This window comes from Ciconia boyciana, chromosome 1 (assembly GCF_034638445.1).
Source record: "Ciconia boyciana chromosome 1, ASM3463844v1, whole genome shotgun sequence".
Taxonomy (NCBI): Eukaryota; Metazoa; Chordata; class Aves; order Ciconiiformes; family Ciconiidae; genus Ciconia; species Ciconia boyciana.
The window spans coordinates 70611358-70634616 of NC_132934.1; the positions used below are offsets into that span (position 1 = coordinate 70611358).

General features: G+C 45.2%; 1 protein-coding gene and 1 pseudogene across 5 annotated transcripts in view; one reads left to right on the plus strand and one right to left on the minus strand.

The window, feature by feature from the left end:
- BPGM (bisphosphoglycerate mutase) overlaps window positions 1–23259 on the plus strand; it is a 39490-nt gene that overhangs the window by 1444 nt on the left and 14787 nt on the right. Inside the window, exons 1-2 of one of the 5 annotated variants that reach the window (XM_072874088.1) lie at window positions 15822–15908; window positions 21374–21467. The gene's annotated coding sequence lies outside the window, so the exon portion shown is untranslated. Of the gene's footprint in view, window positions 1–15821; window positions 15909–19645; window positions 19882–20279; window positions 20399–21373; window positions 21468–23259 lie in introns of those variants that run through there. The other 4 variants (XM_072874065.1, XM_072874071.1, XM_072874079.1 and 1 more) reach the window with 4 other exon arrangements.
- Window positions 2753–8587, minus strand: LOC140646247 (aldo-keto reductase family 1 member B1-like; annotated as a pseudogene).

Sequence of the window (23259 nt, forward strand, 5' to 3'; positions counted from 1 at the left end):
AGCATAAGTTGGGAGTATGTCTAATGGTGCATTTTTCTCTGGGTGCCTCTCCCACAGCAGATGCCCAGGCTTTTTTTGGTTCATTTAACTGAAGGCAGACAAGATAATTAGTTTTTCTCTTTACTCTTCCTCCTGTTTTGTGTCAGTGCCATCGGCTGTCCTCAGCAGGATATGGTGTTTCATTTGAATCACATAACAGTTATACAACTTAGGGCTTATCTTTCATCCTTTTTTTGGGATTCTTTCTCCATAGATCTGCTCTGAGTGTGCTCAGCTTCTTGGGGGCTGGTTTGTTGTTCATAGAAGTCAGTGAAAAATGCAAAATGACACATTTTGCCTTGGCTGCAATATATTTTCTCAAGTGAGTCTAAAGACCAGCTGAAGTGCCAATTTGCCCCTGCTCTCCTTTGTATTCCCAAGGCACTCGAGCTTGTGGTGCTGTGCTGGCAATTTATTACTGTTAGCAGTGTCACATTCAGAAACAATCAATGGTGAGTGGGTTTCAAGTCTTGGTGTAGGTACTGCCAGAATCGGTCAGATTTTGTACTGGAGCAGCACCAAGGTGAACTGGTGCCATCAGAGAGTTGTGCTCTGCGAGTCTGTGAAAGCTTGCAAAGCCCGGCTGTTTGGCCAGTAAGATGGGATCTCTTATGAGAAGGAGGAGAAGACCCAGCAATATTTGTTCTCATTCTTCTGAGCGTGTCTTTTTGGGGAGAGGTTTCAAAGCCTTGCTTTCCTGCAGCAAGGAGCTGGGTAGGGTGTGTGATGACAGATAATGAGACTTGGTGGAGGGCATGGCTGAGAAATGCAATGTGTCCTTCCTCTCATTTTCTTCTGAGATTTTTGTGTTGCTTCCTCTGCGAACTCATGTTCTCCTGTGAAGGTGGGTGCTTGGTTTGCCCCGATGGTTTCCTGAAGGAGAGATGTCTTAGTCTTTTAGCAGAGGATTTTGGGCAGAAGGTTTGCATTTTGCTTAGCTGTTTGTGCCTGTTGGTGTGAGACTTGCCCCAGATCATGCCAAGACATGGGAGCTGTCAGTTGTTTCTCTGTCCTGAAGGTGTGGCTGGGGTTGTCAGGTGATGGTAGGGCCTTTGGGAAAAAAGTATACTGAAACAGGATGTTTATCTTGTTAAATGGTGTGCATCAGTTCAACTTCCAGATGCTTGTTAAGGCAGGAATGCAGACAGGAGGACAGAGGTGTAATCAAATTCTAAGACCTTGGCCTCTTTCTTCCATTGAGTTCAGATCAAGCCAGTAGCATACTCTGGGGTCCTACCACCATCTCTCTGTCTTCTCAAGAGCTTTGTTGAAGACTTTAGTCTTTGATAATTCTGCTATTTGGCTATTAATCTGATGACCTGGCAAAACTCTGTATTTAAAATGAAACTCCAGAAATGAAACTATGAGCACATACCCTCACTCTCTGTGGCAGATCCAGATCAATTTGCCTGCCCTAAGCAGGCAGCTCCTGTCTTCTCATCCCTGACACCTAAGCCTGATTCAGCAAGATGATGTGGCTTAACCCCTCTGATGTCTCCTTTCTTTCATTAAGTTGTTGTCTGTGCCCTGGGATGAGAAGAGAGACCCTTCAAGTGGGTGCTGGAGAGCCCTTTGGCGTGGGTGGGATGGGGCAGTAAGTGCTGCCCTTAGCCAAGGAGCGTCTGGATGGATTTGTGTGACTGTGCCCACAATGATGGCTCTGCAGTGAGTTAGACCAAGTCTTTGAGCAGGAGCTTTCCAAGGGAAAGAGGGTGGTTGTGAAGGGTGGTATAACTTCCCTAAATCTTTGGCTCCCACTCCATAGTAAATGTTGTACCCTTGCTGGGTTCAATAACATGGTGTATTTTTTCACAGGATTGATGTCTTACATCTGCCTGGAGATCACTGAGGGCTTTAGGGGCTGCTTCCTTTAGGAAGTTGGGAAACACATGGTCTTGGACTGTATCTTTGTGAATTGAAAGTGGAAATTTTGGAGAGAAGGTCCTAAGGTGCCGACAGTTTGGACACAGCACTGATGGGCTGAGCCTCCCCTGACCAGGGGGCAGAGACCTGGGTTGTGTGGTGTCTGAAATGCCCCCCGGCACTGCTGGGGCTGTGGCCGGAGCTTGGGGGCTGGTGGCCGGCGGGGAAAGGGCAACACAGGTCTTCTCTGAGGGCTGGCTGCTTCTTGGTGCCCGCAGGAGAAAGTGCTGAGTGGCTTTGTTGTCCCAGGGAGGGTTCGTGTCCCCAAAATGCAGGTGACTGCAGCCGACCTCTCTGTGCGTCCCTGGGCAGGAGGGTTTTGGGTTTTTCCTACACTAAATGGAAGACTTTCAGCCAATAATGGTTTTGCATTTAAAAAATAGTTTTATTTAATATATGGGCCACTTCTGATGGAATTATGGATGCATGGTTTTTTTTCTGTAGTTTGTCAGCATCTGGTTTCTTCTGATGCAAGACTGAAGGCAATCACTGAATGGTGGTTCAAACTCTCCCCATTTTCTGCTTAGCAGCTCTGCCCAGGCTATTCAGTAGTAATCCCTTCTTCTAATAAGCAGAAAATTATTACATCCCACATTTTGTTCTGTAGAGCAATATTCTTTCCTTCTTCCAAAAAAAGAAATCAAATAAATTTCATGGGATAAACATCCTGTGTCTTTACTGGCAGTGCAGGGCAGACATGGTAAGAAAACCAGATAAATAGACAGCTCCAAGTTAGAGCAGAGGCACATGAGACACCAGAGGTCTAGTGAGGGCCACGTTACGAGCATCTTCAGTATTCTGCATGGAAAGGGTACTCTTTGTGAGTTTTGGACCTGAAAGAAATCAAAGAGGGAATGTTATTTTCATGGGTGAAGTAAATGTTATATAGAGGTGTATTGGGTGCATGGAGGAGCTACCAAGGGAAGATGTGCATCATGTAATTACAGGAAGAATATGAGGAGATATGTGTCCTCATTTCTCTAATACAGACAAAGATTAAATGAACGTCTAGAACCCATTTTTTGTATTTCAATGTAATTCAAGTTAACAGAGAGTTTCCTTGAAACTGAATTCGAAATGAGAATGTAGCTTGTTTACACTTTTTTGTTTTGTTCTTAAAATGAAAATACTAAACCCTCTCCTGAAAAAGTATTTTTGGGACAAACCAGTTGGAATTTGAGTTGGCATGATTTTTAATTAAATTGAATTTCATGCTACCTAGTAGCTGTGCCACAAAATTCCTTGTAAAGAATATTCAAAATTTAAGAGTTGGAAGGAAACAATCAGTGTCGATTACATGCTTATTGCGCAGATCCTCCAGTTTCTCTTAAGGCTGAGAATGGTTGCCATCTCCTCTTTAGTCAATTTAAAGTCAAACACCTAACAAGAGAAACAACTGGAAATCACCTCTTTGAAAAATCAAACAGTGTGAAGAAAGACAAGATTAGAGAGCAGCTCCACACTGGGGGGTCCATTTTCAGTGACGGACCACTGAATTAACAGATAGAGGAACAACTTGTTTTATAGACACAAGAACTATTTTATGAACATTGCTTATTCTATATAAGACTTTTCTGGCACATTACTGTGTGTGGTCTCCACACAAGCTGTGCTTGCTGATTCATCCACAAGCCACAGAACAGGAAACATCATATAAGACCTGTTCACCTGTTCTCTCCAACGGTAGGCCTGACTTAACCCTCAGTAGAGTCAGGTAAGCATAAAGAAAGAAAAAGCCCAGTCCTCTTGCCTGAGGAGGACTGGGGAAGGGTGAGAAAGGATTGCTGTTTGCTATGCGGGGGGAAGGCATGCCATCCCTAAAGGGCAGCACCCAGCTCACTCGTAATCACTCACCTTGAAGTTCTCCACAATGCGCTGCGGTGTGACAGACTTGGGAATTGCAATCACGTTTCTCTGGATCTGGAAGCGAAGGAGAACCTGCAAGAACAGACCACTGAGTCAGAGAGAGGACGGCTCCTGCTCTGGAGGAAGCAGAGCCTGTTCCAACAGCTGCTTTCCCTAAGCTACACCCGCTTCTGCGGAGCTGCATTTCAGCTCATTCCCATTCCTGTGGCCTAGGCAGCGCTTCCTGGAGAGCAAAGAGGGAAGTGGTGGAGGCCCACATGGAAGGCCTCCTTTCCCATCCAGCTTTGGGACAGTCCATTCCTTTTCTTCCCACCTGGACTTTTAGCAGTCTATGCAAGGCTTTCCTTCTGTGCAAGAGGACTTGAGAAGGGAAGTGACATCTGAAGATGGGTCAGGAATCTTTTTCTGGCTGAGGGCCAAAGAGGTAGTAGTAGCATATCTTGCAGGCCATATAATAAACAACCTACATTCTTGGGGAAAAAAAAATCAGAGGAATGCCACAGTTCATAGGGAATGGATGCAGGTTCTACCTGTTCCTCACATCTGTTTTCCTTAATGGCTGTGTTACAGGAAGGGGTACCCACTGTCTGGCACCTACGTACCTGTGCTGGAGTTTTGTTGTGCTTGGCTGCAATTTGATCTTGGGGTCATCCAGAAGACAAGGATTTTCTGGCTTAGCCCTACACAGATAGAAGGAGATCAGTGGTGAGGAACCTCCATAGAAAGATCCAACCTAACAATGGAGATATGAATCTAGATGACTGATTAATGGTCCACTTGTAGTCTCAATGTTTCAAGTATAATCTGAGCCAGCTCCCTTGCGAATTACAAAGCAATCTTACCATGGTCCGTCAGGAGAGCCAAGAGGACAGTATGCTGTCACAGCAATCCCTTTGGATTGACAGTACTCGATCAGCTTCTGGGTGAGGTATGGATGACATTTGATCTGCCAGCACAAAGGCACAGAGGCTGATAGTGGCAGAACTGTTGTAATACTGTTGTGCTCCATGGATTATCTTCTAATCCAAGTAGAGGCTGCCTTTTGCCTTAATTTGCCAGTGGCCTACATGATAATAAGCATCCTTAGTACTGAAGACACCTATTTTTATACAAAGTGCTTATACAGTTTTTTCTGCAGCGGTTTCACAAAGCTCATCTCTGTGTTCTTTATTCTTCCAGAAATAATGTTTCACAGGGAAATACTCCAACATTTGTAAACAGCATTTCAGCAAGGTGAGACAAATAAGGAAGTGTCCCAGTGCCTTGTGTACCCAGAAATATTCAGAGTGGGATTTGAGAGTACATGCTGTATTCTACTTTGTTCTCCCTTTTTCCATCTCCTCATTCAACTGTAATCAGATCTTTATAATCCCTGAAAACTATTCACCTGCAGTCACTTTGCAGCTTACCTGGTTATTTGCAGGCTTATATTTCAGTCCTGGTTTGTTCAGGATTCTTTCAATCTGCTCATGGTTAAAGTTGGAGATAGCAATTGCTTTTACCAGATACCAGACCAGCATCCACCAGCTTTTCTGTGGCCTAACACAAAGAGGAGCAAAATCATCATCTGGTATGCAAGACAGGTCGTGAAGAAGATGTTCTTCCTGATGTGGCTTGTTTCCCGTCATGAGCAGCACAAAATAACTGTTTAGAGTTGCAAAGCTCTCTGATGGAAAAGCAGGTACTGGTACATTAGTGCCATCTCACCCAAGCCCAAATTCTCATTCCCTGAGTTTGTGGAAATTCACACCAAGTTGCATAAGGAAAAGAACAATGACATTCAGTAACCCACTATTATGCAAGCACTGGAGGGCAGTGCCCCACACTGTAGGCAAGATCTCAACCTAAAGTGTCTTTATTTCTGTAAAATGTATTTGAGCAATTCAAGAAGGGCACAAGAGCTGTGGTGAAGACAATTGTACAGTTGTTATGGTCAAGCAAAGAACTTTTTCTAACCTCAGTCTGGTCTGCAGCTCCACTGAAAGTGATTGTGCAGCTGACTGTGGGTCAGGCACTCAAGTAAGGCACTCAGGGAATAGGAATAACTAAGTAATGAATAAGCATGCGTATTATGAAAAGCTACTTTGTACTGCCTTATGTTCCTTCCAACTAATTTTGCATGCATGAGACAACAGTTCTGTGACTGTGAAGGTAATGAAAACACGGAAGAGACTGATGAGGACAGAGGACATGACTTTTCTGCTGTGGCTGAACTTACCTCCCATGTCTGTAGAATATCAGTGTTGCTAGGTATAGGCATGCCTTTGTCATCTGTGGGAAACAGCTCGTCTTCTGCCTGTCAGTTGGAGAGAGAATGCTTGAAATAATCTCTGTTGGGATGCTAGCTATGTAGAAGAACCAAACAGGAATCTAAGGAGCTAAAGCTAATAGTGCATTAAAAAAAATCAAGTAATTCTCATCATAACTCTATTAATTCTTCAGTCATTTTTTATTCTTAGTTCATGCAGGGTCATGGCATTTTTGCCAGCTACTATCCCAATAAAGACAGGTAGTTCTGCTGGACCCATTGAAGTGATGATCCACAAAATGCATGCAGGGAAGCAATTTACTCATAGAACAATATCCTGGAGTTTTACATGAGTTCACTTCATGTATTGTTCCATTATGCACGTTTAGGAATAATAGCTTCTTTAGTTGTTTTTAAAAAGGTATATATGGAGGATTGACTTTGGTCCTGTGAATGTACACATTTATACTGGAGTACATCTGCTGAAAAAGGTACCACTGACAGATTTCCCATGGGGAGGCTCACTGTTTAAGTTGCTATATTAGGAAAATTAGAACAGCCTGTAACTAGACAGTATGGCCAAAGTGGTTTGAATTATTGGAATTTTCTAGATGCCACTGTATTATGCAGTTTCACTTGACAACTTTGTCCACATAAAGCTAACTAAAACAATATTGAGAGAATGAAATGAAGTCGAGGGGCTCAAAAGCATTAGGTAGAATAGAGATTCTGATCTGGGTGTAGCAGAAAGGAAAGGCTAGGAGTATAGGTGTGTATATATATGTACAAACTGACATAAATCCTTTGAAGTACATGTAGTCTGCAAAAGTTTGGTATCCAAAAGCCTCATCTTTTGAAATTCAAGGTCTGTGAAACGACACTAAGGCTCCTACACACAAGGTCAGCTCAATCTGGACTGTATTAAGTACTTGGTGATTAAAGAGAGAAATGGAAAACAGAAGCATTTTCTTTCACTCTGTGGTTCTGTAACATGCAGAGGAAAGAATTTCTGTCAGGCAGCAAAGCGCAGGCCTCCTTCCTGCAAGGGGTAATTTTCAGATGAGCATGTTTTAGATTTGTAAAAGAAAGGTAAAATGGCATAGCTTATGCTTGCAGCTGGCAGGCCTGATCTTAGTGCTAGGTCTGCCTTGCTGGTATCAAAAGGGCAGAGGACGCCGTGCCAGCAGCGGTCTCAGGGGCAGAGATCAAGAGCCTGGCTCACGTGGCCAGAGGAAAGCTGAATGAGCAGCACCGGAGCAGTGCTGGTATGCACAACAGAAACATGGTCTTTCTGGACTGGAGAAGCAGTAGTGCTGCAAGCACGTTTCATAAAATGTGCACCATAGCTAGAGACAAAAGGCCAAGGCACACTGTGACCTCTTGGGTTAAAGCTCCTGTAATCCTTCTGTCCTGTTCTTGAGAGGAGAGTACCTATCTCCTTTGGAAGGTGACGTGGAATGAGGCCATCCTAGTGCTCTTCAGATGGGGCTTGGTCTGTGAGCAGGACTGATCTGTGACACTGAATGCAGTATGTGCAGTGGCAGTACACATGATCAGACAGATCTGTAGTAAAAACTCCTATTGCAAGGTCAGACTTGTGTGGAAGAGGATGGCTTAGCTCAAGAAAGCTTTCTGTCAGATTTGACCATTTGTACATTTCCTTTAAAAAATTTAGCAGGCAAAGCCAAGAAAATATAAGACAAGCCACAAAGAAGTGGCTGGCACCAACCTTTACCAAGGCAAGAAGTAACTTCAGAATACAGCTAAATACCCTCTTTTCCTTAGTAAGCAAGAGGAAGAGAACCCACCACCCACACCTTCCCTGGGACATGTGCTGAGCAGATTACACTGTCCCAAGGTGCCCAGAACCTCATCTTCCTCACACAGCAGAGGCACCCCTTTGGCAGGACTGCGAGCCCGGCTGCTGGAACTAGCAGCAGCCACTGCCAGGCTTTTCTCCTCTGCTGTGCTTTAGCAGTCAGTGAGGTGCCGTTACCAAGTTGATTCTGCCTCTGTGTGACACCAAGTGATCTTGGGCCTCTGCATCACTGGCTTCTACCTTGCTTGGTGCTACCTGGCCCACTCTACCTTTTCCTGCTTCCCTTCTGCACCAATTGGTCTGCAGATGGCCTCTCCCCATCTATCCCTCAGCACTTCTGGCTCTCCCCAGCAGAGTGCCAGACCACAGCAGGGTGCAGACACAGCATATCCTTCCTACCTCTCCATACAGAATGGGATGAAGCAGTAAGCTTGTATCAGGAGTGACTTGAATTATATTATGAATTGCTTTATTCTACAGCATAAAGTTTGTCTCCAGTACTTAAGCTTCCTACTATGAAAATACTATAGCAAAGCATTCCTCCGCCCCTGCTCCAGGGTGGAAGATCATTAGATCCTTACCTTACTGACGATTAAAGGTCCTCTCGTTTCACAACTCCTTCCTTGATTTTCTGCTGGATCCCTTCCCCAACTTCGTTCTCATTTTGGTACATGTAGGCAGAATCAAAGTGGTGGTACCCAGCATCGATGGCAGCCATCACTGCAGCTGTTACTTTCCCAGCTGAGGACTAAAAATAATGCATAAATCTTAGGAATCTCAAATCAGTACATGTTAAATACCTGTATCCTAGCAAAATAAAAATAGGAAAACCACCTTACTGAAAGCAATCCCCCCTCCCCTAGGTTGTGGGGTTTTTTTCTTTACAAGAACAGTATTTCTTGCAGTCATAAACATGGGCTCCAAGGCTTGAAGCCAGTCTTTAGCCATTTCTCTGGAGCTCCACTTCCATGCAGGTTCAGCCCAACAGCCAGGTGGAGCAGAGTCCCAGACAGCGGGACAGGTCTCCAGAGCTGGACCAGGGGGAACTGAGTTTTGTGCCAGGGAGCTCTGCAATACTGGTGCTCTTCTCTGAAGCTGTTACCTTCCAGGTGCCCAGCCCCACAAGGGACATCTTTGCCTCGGTGCTCAGCTGCATGTAGGTCGCCATGGCCCTGCGCACTGTCTGGGCAGCCCCACTGCAGCCACCTCTTGCCTGGCCGGTTTAATAGTGACTGGTCGCTGGCCAGGGCGGGGGAAGATGGTGAAGTGGCACTGGTGTTCCGGGTCTTCCCATATCTGGCAAATATTCGGCTTTTTCTCTGTAGACTCAGCTCCCACAGGTTAATGTGAAAGCTGAAATCAATTAAAAATCGTGGAGGTGGTCACCCCTCTGGGGCGTGCAGTGGTGCGCCCTGCGGGCCCTTCCTCCCGGTGAAGTTCCCTATCGAAAGATAAGGGCTGAGGGCAGCTGTGCCCCGATCCGGCTTGTGTTTGTGCAGGGTTCGGCTCCTGCAGCGCACTGTCCCTGTGCCACGGGTTGTTCATGCGTATCTCGCCTGTGATACACGCGGGGGTGTTGCAACACCCTGCTGCAGTTCACCGCATCGGTTACCCGATGGAGAGCCTGTTTCATTCCGTGGCACTTTGGCCCATGATTTGTCATCGGTAAAGGCAGGGGGCTGTCCTGAAATCTGAAGTGAGTCAATAAAGAGGAGTCCCGGGGCAGGGCATGAGGCAGAGGTCTCTTGCTCTCAGGTCATGGAGCTGCTGCCTCGCTGCTGGCCGTGTGGTTGTGGGCTGTGAGCCATGGGCCGAGGAAGGGCTGAGCCCTTTTGGCTGGAGCAGCGTGTCCCCACGACAGCCATGGTGGCCTGGGCTGGTCTCTCCTTGACAGAGCCTTGTGACCCTGCGTGCTGATGTGACCTTGCATGAGATGGCTAGAGAAACCTCAGTGTGAGTTTACAGAGGAAGGAGTAGTTCCTTTTCACCCGCAGACATGAAGGTGATGGTATCTACGCTTCACAGGCTGGGAAGTGAGGCACAGGGGAGAACAGGGAAGTTCACACAGGGCATGCGTGGCAAAGGTGAGAAGTAAAATTAAGTCCCCATTTTTTCCTGATCTTAACAGGACCATCCCGCTGGTACAATTCCAGAGTTGCCTGTTTTTTCTTTTCACTTTTCCTTCTCCTTGTTTTATTGTACAGGCAACAGGCATATCTCTATGGCTTGTTTTTTAGTGGCCAATGCATTCATAAAGGAGAGTTTCATAATGCAGAGAGAGACATGTGAGTGTAGAAGAGAAAAGGTGTCCTGTAGCTACCTGGTCATCGTGTATGTCATGTATCATTAATGTCATAAACTAATACGTCCTTTTGCACAAAAACAGAACAGGATCCAGGTAATGGGTGGGAGGGTGTATTTTAATGTTTGCACACACGGGGGCAGAGTTAAACCTGCATGTGACCGCTGCTTTTGAATTTCTTCAATAATCTCTCAGCAGATTGAATTGCATATTGCATTCCTTAGATTTTGTAATAATGAGAAGGTGGAAATCTCTCTTCCTCTATCTCTTTTCCTAAAAAGGATAAGAAGAAGAAAAAAAAAGAAAGTGGCTTACATTTGTAATAAATAAATAGGCATGACAATTTTCTGGTAGGGGCTCAAAAGATACAATCTGAGTTTTGAAGAGGAAATTAGCACTTATCACTAACATACTGACTTTCTGAATTGTCTGATCTTTACATTAAAGGCACAGAAAAGAATTTCCTTTTCCCTGCTGTCTTTTGCACTGAAATGTACGGGACTGCTTTTCCTGCCTCAACTCACCACTATCTCTCAAAGATGTTCCAAAACCTGCACTTTTAAGCATTGTTATGTGTGTGGGGGAAATCAAGTCTGTTTTCTCCCTCCTGTTAACCAGGCACTTACTTACAACATGTTGTATATCCCAGGGGAAAGAGAAAGACTGTCTAAAATTTAGAATGGTTGGATTTACTACGACCGGTAGCACTCTAATGAGCTCAGCACCTCCAGCTTGTTTTTGACTGCAGCAATCAGTGGGGATTGTGGGCTGTCTACAGCTCGTAGGAAGCAGTATGCACTGTACAGAGTTGGGTTGTTAACTACACATTTGCGGCCAGAGGCTACTTCCGTTGGGAGATTTGCTATTGATTCAACAGCATTGGAGCAAGCCTTTTGTTAAAGTGTCTGCCAACAGTGCAGACATTTCTCTCTCTTTGTTCAGCTGGTCTAATACCAAACTCTGTCTAACCTGTTTTGTATATTGGCCCTAATGTCCTCAGAATGTCTGGATGTCATGATTTCAACACTGTACAGTTTCCAGTGCTTCCTCACCAGAGATCCCCTCTGTTCCCCCCCTGCAGCTCACGATGCAGCCATGGTGGTGGCTCGGGCACAGTGAGGGAGACGAGATTCCTCAGGATCTGCATCCCAGCCTTGGCCTGAGCGTGCTGGCATCTGGGGGAGGGAACCAAGAACAGCAAGAAGAGTAAGAACTGACCTTTTCCCAAGCACTTTCCCCACTCTGTAGTGTAAACCAGTAGGCTCAAGCTGACTGAACAGGCGCTGGGATATCACGCCAGGCTAAGAAAGCAGAGCTGCTAAAAATGGTTTATGGACTTTATACTTTTGCTCAGTCACTGTGTGTCACCCTGGGGCGGGAGATGGATTTCCCAGAAGGAGTAGTCACATTCTGACATTTCCACAGCATTGGACACACAAGAAGCCTGAAGCTAAATACTTTGGTTTCTGAGGAAACCCCAGCCAGTCTGGCTCTGAAGCTGTAGTAACTATTGCTGTTACAAATAGAGGAAATAGGGGAAAGTCTGTGGAACATCAGCTTGAAACTACCCTGAAGAGGAACCTTTTAACTTAGCAGAACTGCAGGAAGCCACAGTTTTGAGAGCTACATCAAATGGGGTGGTTTGGTGATAAAGAGAACTTGCCAACAAATGGGTACCTGAGGATAAATAAGACAGGAAGAGATAGTTAATAAAACTGTCAGGCAGTGGGGAGCAGACCCCTGGAGGCAGTGGAGGAGGTGTTGACAGCAGACAAGGGCAAAACAAGGCATGTTCATCATATTCCCAAAGTATAATATGGTTACATTTTCTTCTGAGTCTTGTCTACATGAAAATCTTGTGCTGTTTCATTATGTTGATGCAAATGCCTTTTTTGGACACATATCAGTTGAAGTATGTTGTATATTGATTTAGCTTAAATCCATTCCTTACCACTTCAGTTAAAACAGTAGAAAACACTCTTCAGCAAAATAACATCCTCCCACAGACTTAGCATTAATTTAACAGCATCAGTTTTTGAACTGGTTTAATTAAACTGCAACTTCCTTGCACAGGCCAGGACTGGTTGCTGTGGAAGCAGAAGCATGTCAGTGTCTTTTGTGTCTTTTCTCGAACTTGTAAAAAGAAAGCTTCTGATCATAGACTGGAGACGTTTATTAATGTGGGACTGGCAAATACTTTGCTTGATTTTCTATAGGTCAAGCCCTGTGAAAAGAGCAGGTACCAAAGCATCAACAAAGACCATACCTTCTAAGTTGTTTCTGTGGAAGAATGGGCTTTGTAATGAGGGGATAAACAACTTAAGTTAAATAGGAAGGACACCATGGCCAGCCTCCAAACCCAACTCATCTACAAATGGAAAATTTGCCCATCCCAGACCTACATTCCTGTCCAGCTCTGTTGGTAGGCATGGTTATCACAGGAATGAGATTTTCCTCTCTCATATATGCAGACTGTAGGTTTTCCAAAGCTCATCACTTTTGAGAACAGGCTGCTATTTTTCTTGCCAAGTGGAGGCTCTTGTCCTCGTGGAAAAATATTTTCATGCTCCATTTCAAGTTTCAGCAATCAGCCGTGTCTAGTTTTGACAAGAAAAGGGGTGCTTCAAATGCCTTAAGAGTGGAGGAAGGGATATGTTTTCCATTGGTGAAACACAAAAGTGTTGAAAATATTTTCTTTATGTTTGAAAAACAGTTCATCCTGATTAGGAACAACATGAAAAATACCACTGTGGAATCTGTGCAATTAGAGCTGAATAGAAATTGCTTTATGACCTGAACTCGTACACAACAGGGGAGCCAGATTATTTTAGCTGACTGAGTTACTCAGGTTTTGTCAATATGAGAGGAGAACCTCGTGGTCTTTCTCTGTCACGTGGCAGGACCCGTGGGCAATATGAACATTTAGTGGGGATGTGGAAGGTCCAGTGATTCCCACAAAAGTTTGGCTTATTGTCCTTCACTAATCCATGGATCTGCACAGTTATTTCGCTGTGTGCTCCAGGTTTGCTGTAGGGTTGGTCAGATGGGCTTCTGCACTCTCAGCATCTGTCATTTCCAGAAGTCATTCAGGGCATGCAGGGAGGAGGCCATGAGCTGCAAATTGTTCTGGCAGGATGCTTCCAGCTATTATCTTGTCTGGGGACTCTCGCTTGTCCTGTAACCAGAACATGTCTGTAACCCGAAGGGCTGGGAGAAGATGGTGGCCAGGTGTGGGCTCCTGCAGAAGCCAGGAAAATTAATTTGGCTTGTGTGTGCTCCCAGCTGCCGCTGTAAACTAGATGTAACCCAGAAGACCAGATAAAGTGGCTTCTTCATGTCTAAAGTTTGTGAGCACCTATATCTTTAGAAGGGCAAGAGACCTTGGTCAGATAGCATGGGCCTCATTTCATGGTATCTTTCTAGAGGTATTATAACACCCCCCCAAAAAAAAAAAAAAAAAAAGAAAAATATACATACTTTGTTACCAGATATATGCTACTTCTGCAAATACCTTCTTAAGAAGGGCAGGACCATACTGTCCAGGTTTTGTTCTCACAGATCCATTGAATTTATCTTGGCTCAGTTACTTATTTGGTATATTGCAGACGCAGACTTCCACAGGGAAGAATAATGACAGCAGTACTGAATGTTTAAACAAGTACTTGACCTATTCAAAATGCTAAATGTTGGATAGTGCCTCATGTCTCTGGGAAGCAGAAAAGTGTCTTTTTTGTAATATAAAAAGGAGATGCTGAATTACAGGCAAAATATTTTTTTCAGGCTCTTCTGTGGACAGCTAGATCTGATGGCAATAGAGAGGAATAGACTAACTTTGAATTAAAAAAACAGTGGAAAACAGCCACGAAATGATTTAAATGAATAGATTTCCATGTGAGCCAAACAGGTATGAGATGAAAATTAGACTTGAAAAATTCTGGGAAGTTGGATATCCTGGCTCTCCATCCATGCATGATTTATTAGTTCTGGCTGCCTTTCCACTCATGCTCCTTTTTCATTAAAGAAATGGGGGGGAAAGCATGAATTAACTTGTGATACAAAGCTATTTATTTAGCAACTGAACTCCTAAAGTTTCCTGGGAAACAATCCTGTAAAAGAAAGGTCTGATTTTGTTACTTTTTAAAGTCAGGAGCAACCCCACTGAATTCTGAGAAGTTACAGTAAAGTAGAATGCTGTGACTCAGTCCTTCTCTTTATATCATCTAATCATGACACATAGGACAGATTTTTTATATAGGAAACTCATTTTTGTGCTCCATTCAAAATCAAACTAAACATCAGTCAGACTTGTTTTGTAAACTGGTATGCTGCAAGAGAGCCACATACTATGGAAAGAAATGTAAGAAGCACAAGGCAAGTCTTTGTGATTTGTGGAGTGTTTGTGAGAAAACAAACATAATAAATACAGAGATAGCTCTGCACACACACATCATCAAGTTCTTAGTTAACCCAAGGTTCATTGTAACATGGAAGTAAAAAACTTTAGAGCAGCTTTTTTGAGGGGAACCATTAATTTTTAAAGAAAGACTTTAGTACAAGCAAACCTGAATATGTCTCGTATCTGTTTGTTCTCCCTGTTCTCTGCAATGATGTTGGAGTTCCCATTTTACCCTTTTGGTTATATTTGCCCAGATTCTTATGTGCTGTTACCATGCTCTAGTATCAGCACTATCCAGTCTGTTTTCTAACTAGCTTATCATGCCTTGACTAGACAGCACCCTGCTGCTTTCTTTTTTTCAGAGGCCCTTTAAAATTATCTCTTCCCAGACAGTTTCTTACTGACGTCTGATGTCTGCAGCACTTTGTTTATCACGGGGAAAAAAAAGGCAGATTCATCACAGGATTTTCTTTGCTTTTGATACCGCTACAATAAGTTAATTTGTATAGTATTATGACTTGAAAACAGTGAAATGCCCCAACCCAAAACCTGCAATGTAAACCACTCCAAACACACAAAATTTAAAAGTCAACCTTGTAGATCTTCTAATTGTGTTTCTTGCTCTAGAAATGGGAAAACTTTTGGTTGTGAGAAATAATTTTGTTTTCCCAGCCATTGGCACCCTGTACAACTTCTTTTAGAGCTGTTTTTGTGGGCTAGAACTGTATCCATGAGGGCTCCTTCAGAAAATTGTGTTCCACACACTTTTCTGTAGCATCTAGGCACCTGTTGTGGTAAGGTGTTTATTTGAAGATGTCCATGTAATGGTTTTGAGGGCATAGAGAATGTGAGGTTTTTCCCATGTGTATGTTTTCAGCTTGGGATATGCAGAAATAAAATAATTTTTTGAGTTAAGATTTCAGATGAACAGACAGAAATCAGTACCTAGCCATAGAGATTACATGAGAAATTCAGTTCCCACTTTGGGTTTGGAATATGATGCCTCACATAGCAGCTTCTCTCCATCTGTTTTGCATATAATTAAGGCTTTTATGTATTTTCTTCCTCTTTCTCAGTCATTTATTTGGTACTTAATGATTCAGAAAAACTTCTGCATTTACTTAAAGACTAAAGCTATGATTCTGGTGACAAATGCGGGGTTAGTTTAAGTGCTTACATACTCACTTTGCTTTTTTTTTTGAACAGATTTTCCCCCCAAGCAATGGAGTTAGAGTAAAAAAAAAAAGTAGAGTACCTTATTTGCCCTCCACATGGACTTTTGCTTCTGGTTTTGACATAAAGAGAATCCACTCAGGTGCGTAAAGTTATATATTGCCTCCATACCCAAACAGGATGAAAGCCCCACTGTATTTACATACGAAAGCAGCATTGTATTAGGCACTAGTAAAACAAAAGGTGAAAAAGACCCTTTGCTGAGGAGCTTAAATTGTAATTGGGTGACTAACTGGTGTGCAAGGTACGCCTCACTGCTCTTGTCAGGTGTACCCCCAAGTTTTAGGTAATAATAGGCTTGGTTTAAGATGTGGTGGTGTGATATATTGGCTAATAGGGGTAGGTGTGTCATGAAAAATTACCCACGCATAGGTATGCTTGAGCCAAGAAAATGTTGAGAACCACTTGTCTGGTTAATGCAAGACGCGGTGAGTGGCTCTAACAAAAAGACAGAAGTAAGACTGGCACATCCTTGCCTGCTACGTGCTCTCTGAGCTCTGATGGAGAAGGCTTTATTTTCCTTGTATTATAGACCAAGGTCTGGTGTATAGAGACATACGAAGGACTTCAGGCCAACAGAACTGTGCAGCACTTCACATGAGCTGTGGCTGTGGTCACAGGAGCAAGGAAAACAGCTTCCGGTCCATGAATACACCTAAATTTGCTTGGGATTCAGCTAAACAAGTGGGTTTAGAGACTAGGCTTGGGTGAAAAAGTGACATTGATATCTTGTGGACTTGCAGTCTTCCTGGGATGGAAAAAATGAAGCTGATTGAAAAAGAAGTGAATAAAGTGGTCTTTTAAACCGGAAAAACTGAGTAAGCAGAGGTGTAAAAAGAATAGGTAAGGAGACTGAAGGTATGGATGGGTAAGATGGCTGTGGTGTTACAAGGAAAGGTATCCCTCCTGGGTAGCACTGTCCTGCTAACAGGAAGGTTAATACGCAGTGTGGGCTTCCCAGGCCCCTGTCCACATTGCAGTTGATTTCTTGCAAGAAATAAAGCTTGCGTTTAGTTTACAAGAGAAGAGATAACCAGTGTATTGGGGGGTGGTGGGCAGGGAGACGGACGTCGCCAGAGTGATTTTATGATATAACAGTTCTGAGTCCTCTTAGGGAAATAAGGATGTGTTTATCTCTCTGCATAGTGTGTTGCACTCAATACAAATTTGGCCTCAAATGAAAGTGGACCATCAGAAAAGTTGCAGAGAAATGTGAGACAATAATAGCATGGATAACAGACAGAGAAAAGACAGGATCTAGGACTTTTGTAGAGGAAAAACTGTCAAGTATTGAAAACGGCCTGAATGTGCCCACCTCCAAAAAAAACCGGTGAGGATTCATTGGGCACACATCTGGGTGGCAGAGAGAACAGGCATGCTGCTGGCAGCAACCACAGGTGGAAAGGAGTAGGGAGAGTCTAGGAGGGAAGGCATAAATTCATGCAGTAGAAAAACACCCAGGAGGAAGTTTTAGAGAGAAGGTTTCAGAGTTATTAAGTGTGAGGATTTGATTACAGAAGTTTCTTTTGAAGATGAAATTATTCATGAAGACAGATCATATATCAAATAGTTCTAAACAAAGAGCTTGGGGTCTTCTGGAAATTAGAATGGGTATGTCTGCAGTGCTCTCTGGCAAATACTTGATCTAGCTTTGAACAAAGTAACTATTCTATGAAAAAGTACCAAGGGCATAACCAGTGAAGAACGCTCCTGTTTGCCACAATTTTCATCACTCATTAATCAGCCTTTCTTCCTTCCAGTTCTGTTTTCTTCTGTTTCTGCCTTGCTCGGCTCCAGGCCTTTCTTCAGTACGGTGCAGTTGCACTGGGGCCCCAGCGGAAGTTTATGCGTTTAGGAATGGAGTTTCCTGAACTGCATCTGCCATAAACATTCCAGCTAAACGCTACAGCCTGGAAGGGCTCCAGAGCAGAGACCCTGAAAAACACAGCCCAGCTGGTCTGAGAGATAATAGCTGCCAAATGAGTGTGGCTGTCTGCAAGAAGTCATGCACAGTGATACGGCTTCAACTCTTCCGTTACGTGTAGTCTGAAATGTGAATCAAAGTCATTAGGCTGTTTTTGCCATGCTAATGAAATGGTCTTGTTCAAAGACTAATGGAGATGAGAAATCTGTATTTAATGGCCCTGGAGGTCCTGGCCTGTGACACGGGTTGCTGTCTATTCACTTGTAGTTATGACTGCATATTGGCATATAATGGTTCTTTCTGTTAGTTGTATTCTTAAAGATTGAATACAATTAATACAATACATAGTGCTGATACTCAAGAATAGATATTTTTCTTTCTATCTCTAGGACCTTTGGTTCTTTTCCTCACAAAGTCAATCAACCAGTTTGCCTGTGATGCACCCATATTCAGAGCTGTACCACTAGGATGTTCATACAAGAGGAGACGGGTTTGGTCTGACTGGAGGCAGGGTGACTGCAGGTCTGTGATCATGCAGTGTCATGTGGGAGCGTTTCTCTTTACCAGTTTGAGCTGATGGGTGGCAAATCAAACTCTTCTGGTAGAGTGAACTTAAGTACTACTTTGATTATGTAGGCTGGGCTGGCTTTATACTGTAGGTTCTGGCTTAGACAAAGTTGATAGAGACGAAAGGTAATTGTTAACATTAAAGTTAGTGGGTGAGATGAAAAGGATTATATGTGTAACTGTAACTGCAAGTCACATCCAGCGGAAATATTCTGCAGAAGCAGCAGATTTTATTGTGATTCTGTACTGAGGTCAGGCATAGCTCTTTTTATCAGGAAAAGCATTGAAAATATTCTGAGATGCAGCGTGCTTTCCAGAGCTTCCCAAATAAGTGAGGAACAAAGTCAGTGCAGTAACAACCGAAGAGACACAGGATGCTGCTTGCCAATGGCCTGGCCACTCTTACCACTTAGCACACTTAGTGCCGTGCCGTGCTGAGAGCCTAGTGAAGCAGTGTTTCATCTGGCTGGTCCCTCTTTCCCACTGACAGGTTAGGATCTAATCCCTGTAAGTGCAAAACAAAACACCCTTTCTCCTCACAGCACTTTAGAGACATTATTTTAACACCTCTGCTCTGCATTTTCTTAAATTTCCTTGTGTTGCTTTTTCCTATCAGAATCTGAATCCCCCATCTTTCATTTCCATGCACTATCATTTTCGCCTACTAAAAATGGAAGAGCACCTCTCTCTCTCCCTTGTAGAGAGGGTAATAGAGCACATTTGGTATACATTGTTTGTGGCCCTTTAAACTTTACCTTGTGGCTGTTCAAGGGTAAGCATTTAGAGAAGGAAATGTGAATCTGATTATGTATAAAAGATGTGCTCTGCTTCTTTTTAAAAATAAAAGCAGACTTACGGCAATAGAAGCAGTAAAGGACACCACCTTCCCACACCACTTCTCTCCATTTCTAGCCAGAGCTGTTCTGTCCACTTGGTTTTGATTACTTTGAATTGGAATTGCAGCCTGTGGGTATGAGGGTAGCTAGCATGATCGCCAGGAAGACTCAGGTCTATTTTTTTTCTGCTGATTTAATTATGAGTAATGAGATTTTGGACCCTTGCTTCTCGCCAAAACCAAAAGGTCCTAAAGCCAGAAGAAAAAGTCAGCCCTGCCTGGGAAAAACCCCATCTGACTGACCCCGTGCCCTGCTGGGAGCGAGCGCGGGGGAGCGGGGTGGCAGCCCAGGGCACTGGCGCTACGCTCCTTCCTTCCTACGGGGGAGGCTCCGGGCAGGGGAGCGGGAAGGATCCGGCGGCTGCGGGCAGCCCAGCTCCTTCCTTCGCCTCTTCCCTGACGCGGCAAACGAGCGGCCGGCGCCCCCTCTCCCGACTGCTGTCGCAACGCCCAGCCCGGGCGGCGGGAGAGGCGCTGGGGATGCGCCGGGCGCGGAGGGAGGCCCGGGGCAGCCCCGGCGCTGGCGGGGCAGACCCCGTCTGCTGCTGATGCGGAGTTAGCCGGACCGGGAGGGGGGTCGGGCGAAGCCAGAGGCTTGGCTGCCTCCGGTCGCGTTCCGCACAGGCTGGCGTGACCCCATTTCTCCGTTTTGGTGGCGCCGACAAAGCGGTAAGCATCGCCCACGCCAACGCCGCCTGCGTTTGCGTGTCCAGAACCACGGCGGGAACCAACATCTCCGCTGTGGTCCCTCGCAGAAAAAACGACCCGCTCTTGGAGGACGGGATTTTCGCGGAGGGGGACGACACCAGCATCCCCGCAGGCTCCGCTGGACACCGAGCCCCGCGCAGAGCTGCGGCCCGCGGGGGCACGGGGGGGCCCGGCCGGCTGGGCTCGGGCTCGGGCTCGGTTCCTGGCGTGCCCGTAGGCATCACGCCGCTCTCTCGCGTCACCGCCCACAGTTTCGGCCTCATTGGCTGGGGGCGGTGCTCATCCTCTGGGCCAGCCAATCAGGCTACCCCAAGCTTCGCGGGCGCGGGGACGCCGAGGCCTCATTAAGAGGCGGGGTCCAGCCCTCTGCCGGGGCAGTGGCGGCGCGGCGAGGCGAGGCGGGTGGCGTTTGCTGTGGCGTCGGGGGCGGGCCGCGACCCGCTGCAGTGGTCCCTGTGAGGCAGCGCGGATTTAGTCTGTTAAGTCTCTGAAGCCGGCGGACGAGCGTGGGGGGAGGGGCCCTGGGCGCGGGGGGGCTCCCTGCGGCGGGGGGGCGCCGGGGCGGCTGGGGGTGCTCCTTCGGAGGGGTTGTGCGGCGCTCCGGGCGGGCCCTACGGAGAGGGGTTGTCGGGGCCCGGGGGAGACTCCCTGAGGCGGGGGGTGCCGGCGGGCTGCCTTGGCGGGTGTCGAGCCCCGGAGCCGGCTCCTTGAGAGGAAGGATGGTGGTGTTGGGGCCCGGGGCAGGTAGGGGCTTCCTGAGGGGGCAGTAGCTGTGAGGCTCCTCGTGTGCGTGAGAGAGTTGCTGGGCGCGGCTGCCGCTCCCGGGCAGCCTCCTCTGTGTGTGTGTGTGTGTATGGGAGTTGCTGCCCTGCTCCTGGGTAAGCCTCTCCCTTCTTTGGGAAAGCTAAGAGACATAGGTGCACCGCGCAGGGACGCTTTATAAAGGGCTGAGCAGGTGAGCTTGTGGTGGTTGGAGCGAGGAGTTCTGGAAATGACCACCACTGGCAGTTAGACCTTAAAATGGTGCTTGGCAAAAAGCTCTGCTGCTGTAAGATGTTATCCTGAGTACCTTGCTCTGTTCTACTGTGCTGGGCTCTGTATTGGTTCTGTTTTATGATGGGTCCAGGTCTGCTGTCTGTATCCTCTGTCGTGTCCCAGAGGTTTTGGTAGATTTCTGTGCACTAGAGCTATGGTAATTGCAGTCTAAACAGGTCTTGGGCAGCAAATGATATCCTGGGGCATCTGGGAGACCAGAAACTTTCCCTTGTTGGAAATGCAGGAGCTGTGCATTTGCATCTTTTTGAGGAGAAGGAAATTGGTAGCTTTCCCAGCCCATATGAGGGGTGTATGCTCTATTTTCTTACAGCTCTGAGAGCAAATGATGGTTGGCATAACCATTTGCACTTGTGGTTTCTTTCTGTGTGAGTACTTGGTGTTTATTCTCTTCTTGCAGGTAACTAGCCAAGAGTGTGTGGTGGCCTCTGTATAAAGCAGCTCTTGAGTCTCGTGCTGGGATTTGTGTAGGTTGTTCCTTTGCCCTAGGAAAGGTGAGTAGGATTATTTCCATGTGTTGCTCTAAGGCTTTCTAGCTTAAATACTTCTGTAAGTGGACTGATATTTAAACAACCCTGTGACTGCTAGTCTCTTCTAACTTTGTTTGAGAATGGTCATTCTGCCTAATCTTTTGTATAACTGAACTGGAATTTATGGTCCCCAGATGATCTTAGGTCTTTGTATGAGCCTTTTTTTTTTTGTTATATTAATTGAGTTTTTATTGGTTTTGGCCAAAAGTACCCAACTAAGAACATGGGTGAACAGGTGCATCTTCTCTATTGTTGGGTCTTGGTTTTTTTTGTATTGGATCTTAATTTGGTTTTGTAATTGTATTATCCACAGGAACAGATTACATAATCAATTAAACTCAACAGTGAGGTATCTGCAGAGAGAGAGCGCTTTTTATGGGGCTATGTTTTCTGTAGTAGTTCATGCTGTGAACACACTGCAATTTTTAATCATGTCTATGGGGTGTTGGAGAAAGCATTTCCATCTAATGCCAGAGTGATCTATCTGATACTCCTTTTTGTTATAAACCTGGTACCTTAAAGGGTGTAGTTTAGTATTGTATCTGATGTGACATGAGACCTGAATCCTAACAATAGTTAATTTCTTTGATTAATGTGCAACTGATGATTGTGAGTGGAAAAAGTGGAACATGCAAGGGATTTTGTCTGAGATGCTCCTTGTCATACACAAAATTCAGGCCTCCTTTGCATGAAATCACAGAAGACTTTCCCTTGTATTTACTAACTGTCTATTGTGTGTTAGACAATACCTCCTGATATTCTGTAAAAAGCTGTCAGTTCTCAAAGGCTTTTTGATCCTGAGCTGTACCAGTAGTCAGAAGTTAGAGCTGGGGAGGTGTTGCATAGTGTCCTTGTGTGACGTAGACTGTCTTCTGTGGGAGTAAAGGAGAACTAAGCTGCTGTTACAGTCAAGAGCAAATTACTGAGGCTGTTAATGAATTTAGCTTTTCTATACACTTTTTGAAAGTCTGGTAAAAATGAATGCTGACAGTGTGCTGGGTGCTTCCCAACACCCAGAGTGCATGGGCCTAACCCATCCTACTAACCTAATACAGGGTCGCAGTGGGCCTGAATTTGAGACACTTGGAGAGTTGGAGTGTGATTGAAGCAGCTCCAACTGATTTGAGATGATGGGACCTCCCATAAGCATGTCTTATAGAAATCTAGTCCAAAGTTGAGTGTGCAGAAATCAGACCTCAGTCTCCCACTGTCCATGGTTTTGAGAGCACTTAATGTTCATTTGAGTATACAGCAGTCCTCCCAGTGCAGAGAGTTGTCTTTTTATTTTTTTTTCCCCTGCTCTGTCCATTGCTATCTAGTCTGTGACATCTCAGGTCAGAGTGATCAGGTGGGGCTTTCAGAGTTGCAGTGCTGTGTTAGATGGACCTTTCGGGCACCACACAGTCTGCTAGAAGATCCTTGGCCACATAGCAAAAGCTTGGGTGAGTGGTCAAAATCCGTCTCCCATTGAAGACAATCCAGAGGTGTTGCTGCTTAGTCAACAGGAGCAGAGAAAGGTGCTGTTTGACCTTATGAATGTATAGCTGTCTGTTATTTAATGAGGACAGAAAATATGCCATTTGTGCCCACTGCAAAAGTAAAAACATTAATCCTGGTGCCTGAGAACCTGGTATTGTAATTCGTAGACATGAGGGAAAAATATACTTGAAAGTCAGGAGGGTGGTAGAATAATCTGTGAGATTGCTTCTGGATTCAGTGAAATGAGGACTCACTAGTTGTGCATTGCATCCCAGAG